General features: G+C 38.4%; 1 pseudogene; it reads left to right on the top strand.

Annotated features, from left to right (window-relative positions):
• Positions 1-4038: 4038 nt before the first annotated feature.
• LOC148026595 (V-type proton ATPase subunit c''2-like) lies at positions 4039-7372 on the top strand (annotated as a pseudogene).
• The last annotated feature ends 440 nt before the right edge of the window (positions 7373-7812 follow it).

Raw genomic sequence — 7812 nt, 5'->3', positions numbered from 1 at the left:
TGATTTCTATGCCTTCTCATTGTTAAGGCCACTCAGAGTGGATGAATCCAAATCATCATCATCTGGCATTGCATCAATCACTGCTAAGGCATCTGCAATGCTTATCACCTTCAAAACATACTCATTGATAGACATTTTTCCTTTCTTCAAGGCATTCATCTCTTGCTTGAGTTGAATCTTTTCATGCCTTTGTATTTACTAAAAACATGCTCTCAAAAATTGTCCAAGCTACATGTGAAGTTTCTGCATTCCTGATATGTCCTAGCATATTATTATCAATTACTGCAGATAACTAGTACATCACCTTTTTTTCTTTCGCATTCCACTCTTTCCATGCTTTTAACTCATCTGTAGTCCAAGGGATACCCAGCTCTAGCTCCTTTTCTTCACCTGAAACAAATTCATAAAGGCCCTTTCCAATACGGAAGTTCGTCACACGGAACTTCCATGAAGGGTAGTTTTCCTCAACCTGTAGTGCACAGCAATACACCAGACAACCTTTTTCACTGTCTGCTCAACAATACATGCAATCTACAACCAGTTTGCAAATAAACCTTGTGTTTATTTGCTGGTAAACACCTTTGAACTTACAGATCTGAAATCTGTAACTTGTGCACATGCATACGGCAGACACAGCTGAAATTGCAGGATACCTCGAACTGTTGTCCGCAACCTTGCGAGTCCAAAATGGGACCTAAAATGACATTGGATGGCCAAAATAACTGCAATTTGAGATTTTTGCTCTGCCCTGCTTCCGGTGTCTCCACAGGCACTATCCAAGAGAGAGAGTGGAAGAATGGGAGAGCTTCTTACCCATTGCTTGCTTGCTCGAACCTTGCTTCTTCTCCTTCACTTCAGCCTTCGAAATCAGCCTCTCTCAGTGGCACGGCTCTGATACCATGTCAAGAATCGCGTGGTGGGGGGATTTGTTCAAGATGTTGCACCGAACACACACAGAATGCACAAGGAGAAGCTCACTCAAGAGACAAGAAGAGAGATGGAGGCCAAAACGTTTTCTTGCTGGTTTCTTCTTCTTCTTCCACACATTTTACAATGTACACAAAGTATAGATAAGATACAACATAAAGGAAAGTGGCCTGCTAAGTCAAACAACGCATAACCGATTACACTAGTCGACTGGCACTATAACTATGCAGCTGTAAATACATGTAACAACCTGAATATAATAAGTAATGAGTCTGTGGCCATGTGAGAGTCATAATGACCACTGATGTGCTAAGTGTAGACGTGTGGACCCATCTAACCAGGCGGTCCATCATCAATGTCCACATGTGCTGAGCTTGTCATCTCAACAGGCTATAACCTAAGGCGAGCAAGGTGGAAGAGATTCTTACCCCTTACTTGCTTGCTTACTTTTGTGCTTCAATGCCTTCACCTCAGCCTTCAATCAAGCTTCACATAGCCATAGGATAGCTATGATACCATGAAAACAAACAAGAGGAGAGAGAGGTATAGAGGCCAAGAGCACACACATACAAAATCAATGGAGGCTTGAGCACATAGAGAGATAGGGTTGAAATACTTTTCTTTTTTTTTCTTCTTCTTTCACACAAAAGAACCAAGTCTACAATATAATAAAAGACTAATATGAAAGTACACAACATATGTACATACGATCACTAACTGTGAACCACCTAAGAAAAGAAGAGGTGGCACAATGAATGTGCCATAACCAAGGATGGACTACCCGGGTGTAGTCTAACTATAGAATCAGTGGTGTATCCTCCTATTAGCTACCTAACATACCAACGAATAATATCGTGCCACATCACCAAGGCACATAATGGATGTCAGCTCATATAGAGCTCAAAATCTCAACAAGGTAATGAGTTGTCCATAAAATATAAGCAAAAGACTGTTAAGAGGAGGTGGCTGCTCAGATAAACAATATAGTAAACTACAATTACAACATTTTGAGTGGAAGGAGCAAGAGACACAAGATATGGAAACTCCAATAGTCACAATAATGTGTGACCAGCCTTCCCTTATTCAAATATCACTAAAAAAATAAAGAATGAAGTGACATGGATGCCCACCACCTATAGTGTATAGGTGTATAGGTACTATTAATGTAGCTAGGCATAGATGTCTTTATCCCCAACGGTACTAGAGAGATACTCCAATGGTAGCTATTAGTTATAGAATATCTTAGGTAAGATACATAAAACTTAAGTGAATGGCTAGAGATTGAAACCATATCATTGTAGGTTCTTCACCATGATATGTCTTCATAAAAAGAGGATTCTACAAACCTATTGACACCGACAAAAACATGAATATGATGCTAGAGCCATGAATATCTCTAGCGTGAGGAGAGGAATAATTATGATGGGTGCATTTTACAACCTTTTATTATTTATATATGAATCTTCTCTTACAATGACGTAAGGTATACCTAGCTTTAGGGTGCATAATTTAACTCTTTTATGGAAACTAATATTCGTAAATGCTTACAATTTTTTATAAAATAAAAGTAATCTTATTTTTCTTAGAATTTTTTTCTAAAATTAATTATCTTTAAAAATATTTATATATAATAATTTTAATTTAGAGGTAGGCTACATGACATTAAAAACCTTGGAGTGATGCATAAGAGTCTCCTCACATTTAAGAAAATTGTGCTGAGTATACAAGGAAGTCAACATGAAGACAAGGAGATACAACAACACCTTCTACAAAAAAATTAAAACTTGTCAATTACTTGGAGCTAAGATCTTTAAAAATGAAAGGAGGAGCTAGGGCCAAGCTTGGACACATATGTCTTTGAGTATTTTAAGGAAATACTCCAATAAATCTCCCATATGGTGCATACATCCAATTCTTTTTTTCTTCTTTCTTATATTTTTCTATTTTCATGTATCTCACTTTTCCTAGCCTATAATTAAATTAACTTTAATATTCTGTTTTTTAAATATTTAGAGCTTCATAAATGGTGCATACATGGAAAAAGATTTAGACTACCAAAAGAAGAAAAGAAAACAATATATTTTTATATAAATGGATTTCTAACAAAGGCCACATCGACAATGGTGGAGATTTTAGACTCTTTTGAATTATTATTCAAAGTCTTTTCCTGCAGGGATCTCTCTCCAAAGTGAGCTTCTACTCCTTTTAGAGGATGGAACATATTGTGCAAAGTATATGTATGTTTTCACATGCTCTCTACTCAAACCCTTTTAAAACTACCCATCCCATGTTGTAAAATCTCACATTATATTGGTAATGTACATGCACAACTCTCCTCACATTTTCACATTTTCTCTACTCACATCCTTATAAAATTATCAATCCCATATTCTAAAACCTCACATTATACTAGTAATGCATATATAAAACTCTCTCTCACATTTTTTAATCTTTGTAGTTTACCTCCTTTTTCTATCTCCCACCGAGATTTTGGTCTTCTATTTCTTCTCATTGAGCCTCAAAGAGCTATCAAGTGTCATGATGAAAGCTAAGCATTCCCTTTCGGATTCCATTGATCTCTAGGTCTTTCTCCCCATATACAAAGGGTAGATTTTATGATGAATGTAAAAACTATGGCCATGCAAACTCAATCACATGCAATGAACACCCCTGAGAGCAGTGTTCCCCACTTTGCCTTACCTTTACCACATATGTATTTGATTGAATATGAAACCTAAGAAGACTCGTGTCACTTCTAATCATCAAGATTGGAGACCCTTCAAATAATCCACCTTCATCATCAACTGCTTCTTTCTTTTCAACCGATGAGATGAAGACTTTGTTACAAACTCTTACTTCAGCCATTATGATGCAAATTAGCAAATGCAGTAGAAAGCAGTTGTTGCATCAACACAACAGTTGGATCAACAATGACTGTTGCATCAAGAACAGGAGCATACGCTTGGTGCAAGTAAGGCAATCAAAGTAGTGGTTAGTGAGTGAATATTATTTTATTTCCAAAAAAAACTAGCCTACATTAAAGCCTTTGAAAGCGAGATGCGCTTCTTTGGAGTTCTGACCAATTAGAGCAATTATTTCTTACAGTTTGTCATGGCTACTTTGAAGGTTAGAGTGACATATTTGTTTGTACAGGACTCTAGCTGGGATGCTTTTGAGAAAGCCCTCAAAGATGAATATTTTGTGGATGATTATGGTATGGTATGCGAAAGACATTCAGAGAGTGGATTTATCATCCAAACAAAGGACTTGTTGCTTGTGAGTTGTTGTGGGGGTTTGAAGAGAGATAAAACCAGTTGGATGCACTAGAGCAATGAGCTCTGAACTCAAAGAAAGTGGATTTATTCTTACAGGCGCCTGATCCTACACTTTAGGATGAGTTGGAAGAGCTGCTAGAGGACAAAACGCAATCAAAGGGATTGAAGATGGATTGGTAAGATGTCACCAATATGGTATCTACACTAACAAAGAGGTAGAGATGGAAGGCTCGCTTGCAAGACGGGATGTAGTCACCACCGATGATATCTTCATCTACTACCATGACTTCTCCTACTCTTGTTGCATCATCCACTACTTTTCCATTTCTCAGCCTATGTTTATGCCTATGCCTATGCCTATTCTTATTACGGTTGTCAGACCAATTACAAAACCGACTGTTGAAGATATGATGGAGGAAATTTCAAAGAACTTAAAAGACCTAAAAATCAAGATGACTAGAATAGAGCAATAGCTCCTTAGTCCAGCTCTAGTTTCAGCCCCAACTTCATGTACCCCTGCAAATTCTTCCAGGATGGGGAAATCTTAGGGAGTCGAAGCACTTGTTGAGGTAAAGCGGAGAAGAGATGATGATTAGTTCCAAGATTTGAAGAGGGTGACTAGGAGGAGTGATCCACTTTCTTAGTCTTCTTCTTCAGAACCAGAGCTGAGTATGGCTTATGTTCAGAAACTGAAAGTACATGAAGATCAGAAAGCCCCGAAGACAAAGATCTAAAGTCGAAAAAGCAACTTGGATCGAAGCTGCTTTCTGACATTCAGACAACTACAGATTTGAAGAAGATTGAGGAGATTGATTCTGATGAGGATGTTACTGATGGTCTTTATGATGGGTTAACATGCTCGGATACTATGGACGATCTTTCAGTAGTGCTGAAAACTGAAAATCAAGAGTTGTCATATGTTTTACAAGTCCATTCTCTGGCCATGAATTGAGAAATTGTTGATTTCATGCTACAAGAAAATTTGGGTGCTGAGAATTCTCAACAAAAAGTGTTCTTTGCTGAAATATTTCAGCAAAAAGATTTACAGGGTGCTGATTTACAACAACAAACAGGATTTATAGCTAAAGTAAGCTATGAGTCTCAACGTTGGGATATTCATATGCAGTCCAAAAAAGATATGGCTACTTTTTGTTGGTCAAAAGGGTTGGGTGCTGTTTATACGTGGCAAAAATTGTGTTTACTAGGGTATTTATAGCAAAGGCTAAAATTTGTAGGTTGTAGCAAAGAACCCAGAGTACAAATCGAATATAAGACAATTGACAAGAAGGTTAGATTACCTTTGGACACTAATGAGGATTTGCCAATGTTTATGCCATTTATGGAGATGGATATGGATATTAACATCAAAGTGGTCAAGGGACAAACATGACTTGTTCCATTGAAGAAGAAAAGAAAGATTGGAGTCACTGGATTGTCAACCAACCAAAGAAGATCTAGATGCTATGGAGAAGATTTTGCAAGAGAGAAGACCAAGTCATTGGATGCTGTGATAATCTACAAAAACTTACCTACTTTGATTCGTCCATATGATCTAGGAGGATGCCTTGATAACCTATGTCATCTTACTTACATGTCATATTAACCAGATGATTACCCATATGATCACAGTGGAAACAAGCTGCAAGTGGTAAACAAGTTGGCCCATCTGAAGGATGTGCACCTTTGAAGGGGGTGGATGTCATGACGTTGCGTTTCCACTACTGCAAAGCCACTTTGGAGTGCCCTGATTCTGTAACTTTTCTTTTGTGCTTAAGAGCTTTTTGTGGCCAACACACTTATGGACATGTGTGGTAAATGCGGATTGCTTGCATAAGCACAGCAAGTATTTGATAGGATTCATATGAAAACTGAAAGTTCATGGAATACATTAACCACAACATATGCTGAACATGGATTTGGTGAAGAAGCATTGATGTGTTTCAAAGAAATGCAGCTCATAGGATATGCACGAAAAGGGTAGTGCAAATTTGTGATTCAAATATTTGACAAAATGAAGAATACAATATGAGCAATGAGTGAGTATCACAACTCGCTCAATATTGAGCACTATAACTACATGGTCGATATCCATGGGCAAGCTAGACAATTTAGAGGACAGGACGCCTTTCCAATCGAATCTTGTCACATGGTGTAGTTTGTTGGGAGCTTGCCGCAAATGGGATAATGTCGAGCTTGATGCTTACATGTGGGATGAAGCAGGCAAGATTGAAACAATTATTCACTCATGGAAAGGGTCGACGAGCTTTTGGGGAGGACGATGCCGATTTAAAAAAAGGGAAGATCAGCACTATAAATAGGAGTAGCTTTCTTTTCTATTTCTCCATCACCTATGATGACATTGGCAAGCGGGGTCATCAAGCTGGAAGATTAGCATGGAGCCCTGAATTCGGTAGCACCGAATGCCATCCGGAAGCTCATTGCTTATGCATAGCGGTTGAAAAACATCCTTCGTTAAAATCCATCATCTGTTCACAAGATCGTAGGGCAGTCCATGATCACACCAACTCGAAGGAAAAGCTCTTAGACAAGATACACAGGAAAGCCATCATCTGTCCGATAGAGGTTGCTTCATGCCACAACGTCCTTGGCGCAGTCATTGCATACTAACCATGTCAGTACTTTGAGTCCTCTCTTTCTAACGCTTTCAAGGACATCCCTCCTCAACATCTTGCCCTACGCCTTCTCTGCCAAGCATCAGCATCACCATCGATGTCTCGGTTCTTGGTGCTGCTTGGGGCATTTACATCAGTCGCACTAGTTTGATAGGAGCAACTATCAAGGCTCCCATAATAACCTTGAAGAATCTGATAAGCATCATATTTTGTGAAGTTGTTGCAATATATGGGGTCGTTGTTGCAATCATTCTTCAAATAAGGTTGGAGTTTGTAGAATAGGCATACACAACAGAGTCTCTACGGGATGGTTATGCTATATTTTCCTCACGAATAATTGTTGGTTTTGCCAACTTGGTTTGTGGAATTTGTGTTGGCATTATTGGAAGCAGTTGTGCACTGTCTGATGCTCAAAACTCCTCACTTTTTGTCAAAATTTTGGTGATATATATCTTTGGAAGTGCACTTGGCCTCTTTGGGGTGATTGTTAGCATTATAATGTCATTACAAGTGTTATTTACCTCGTCTTCCTTGTGAGGCATATGGATGTTTTGAAAGCAGATATTTGGAGGAGCTGGAGTACAAAAGAAAAATAACTATGATCTTAAGGGAGAGTAAGAAGCCCTTTTAATACTGAACTGAATATGGTTGTCCTTCAATGTATGTTCTCCCATCTCCCATTGAGATTTCAGTCTTTTATTCCTTCTCATTGAGCCTCAAAGAGCTGTCAAGTGTCATGATGAAAGCTAAGCATTCCCTTTCGGATTCCATTTATCTCTAGGTCTTTCTATTCATATACAAAGGACAGATTTTATGATGAATGTAAAAACTATGGCCATGAAAACTCAATCACATGTAATGAACACCCCTGAGAGTAGTGTTCCCCACTTTTTGTTACCTTTACCACATATGTATTTGATTGAATGTGAAATCTAAGAAGACTCGTGCCACTTCTGATCATCAAGATGGGAGACCCT

Source organism: Lygodium microphyllum, chromosome 13 (assembly GCF_053477565.2).
Source record: "Lygodium microphyllum isolate KBCC chromosome 13, Lygodium_microphyllum_v1.1.10, whole genome shotgun sequence".
Taxonomy (NCBI): Eukaryota; Viridiplantae; Streptophyta; class Polypodiopsida; order Schizaeales; family Lygodiaceae; genus Lygodium; species Lygodium microphyllum.
Note: the sequence above shows the minus strand (reverse complement) of the source record. Positions and strands in the feature narration are given on the sequence as shown.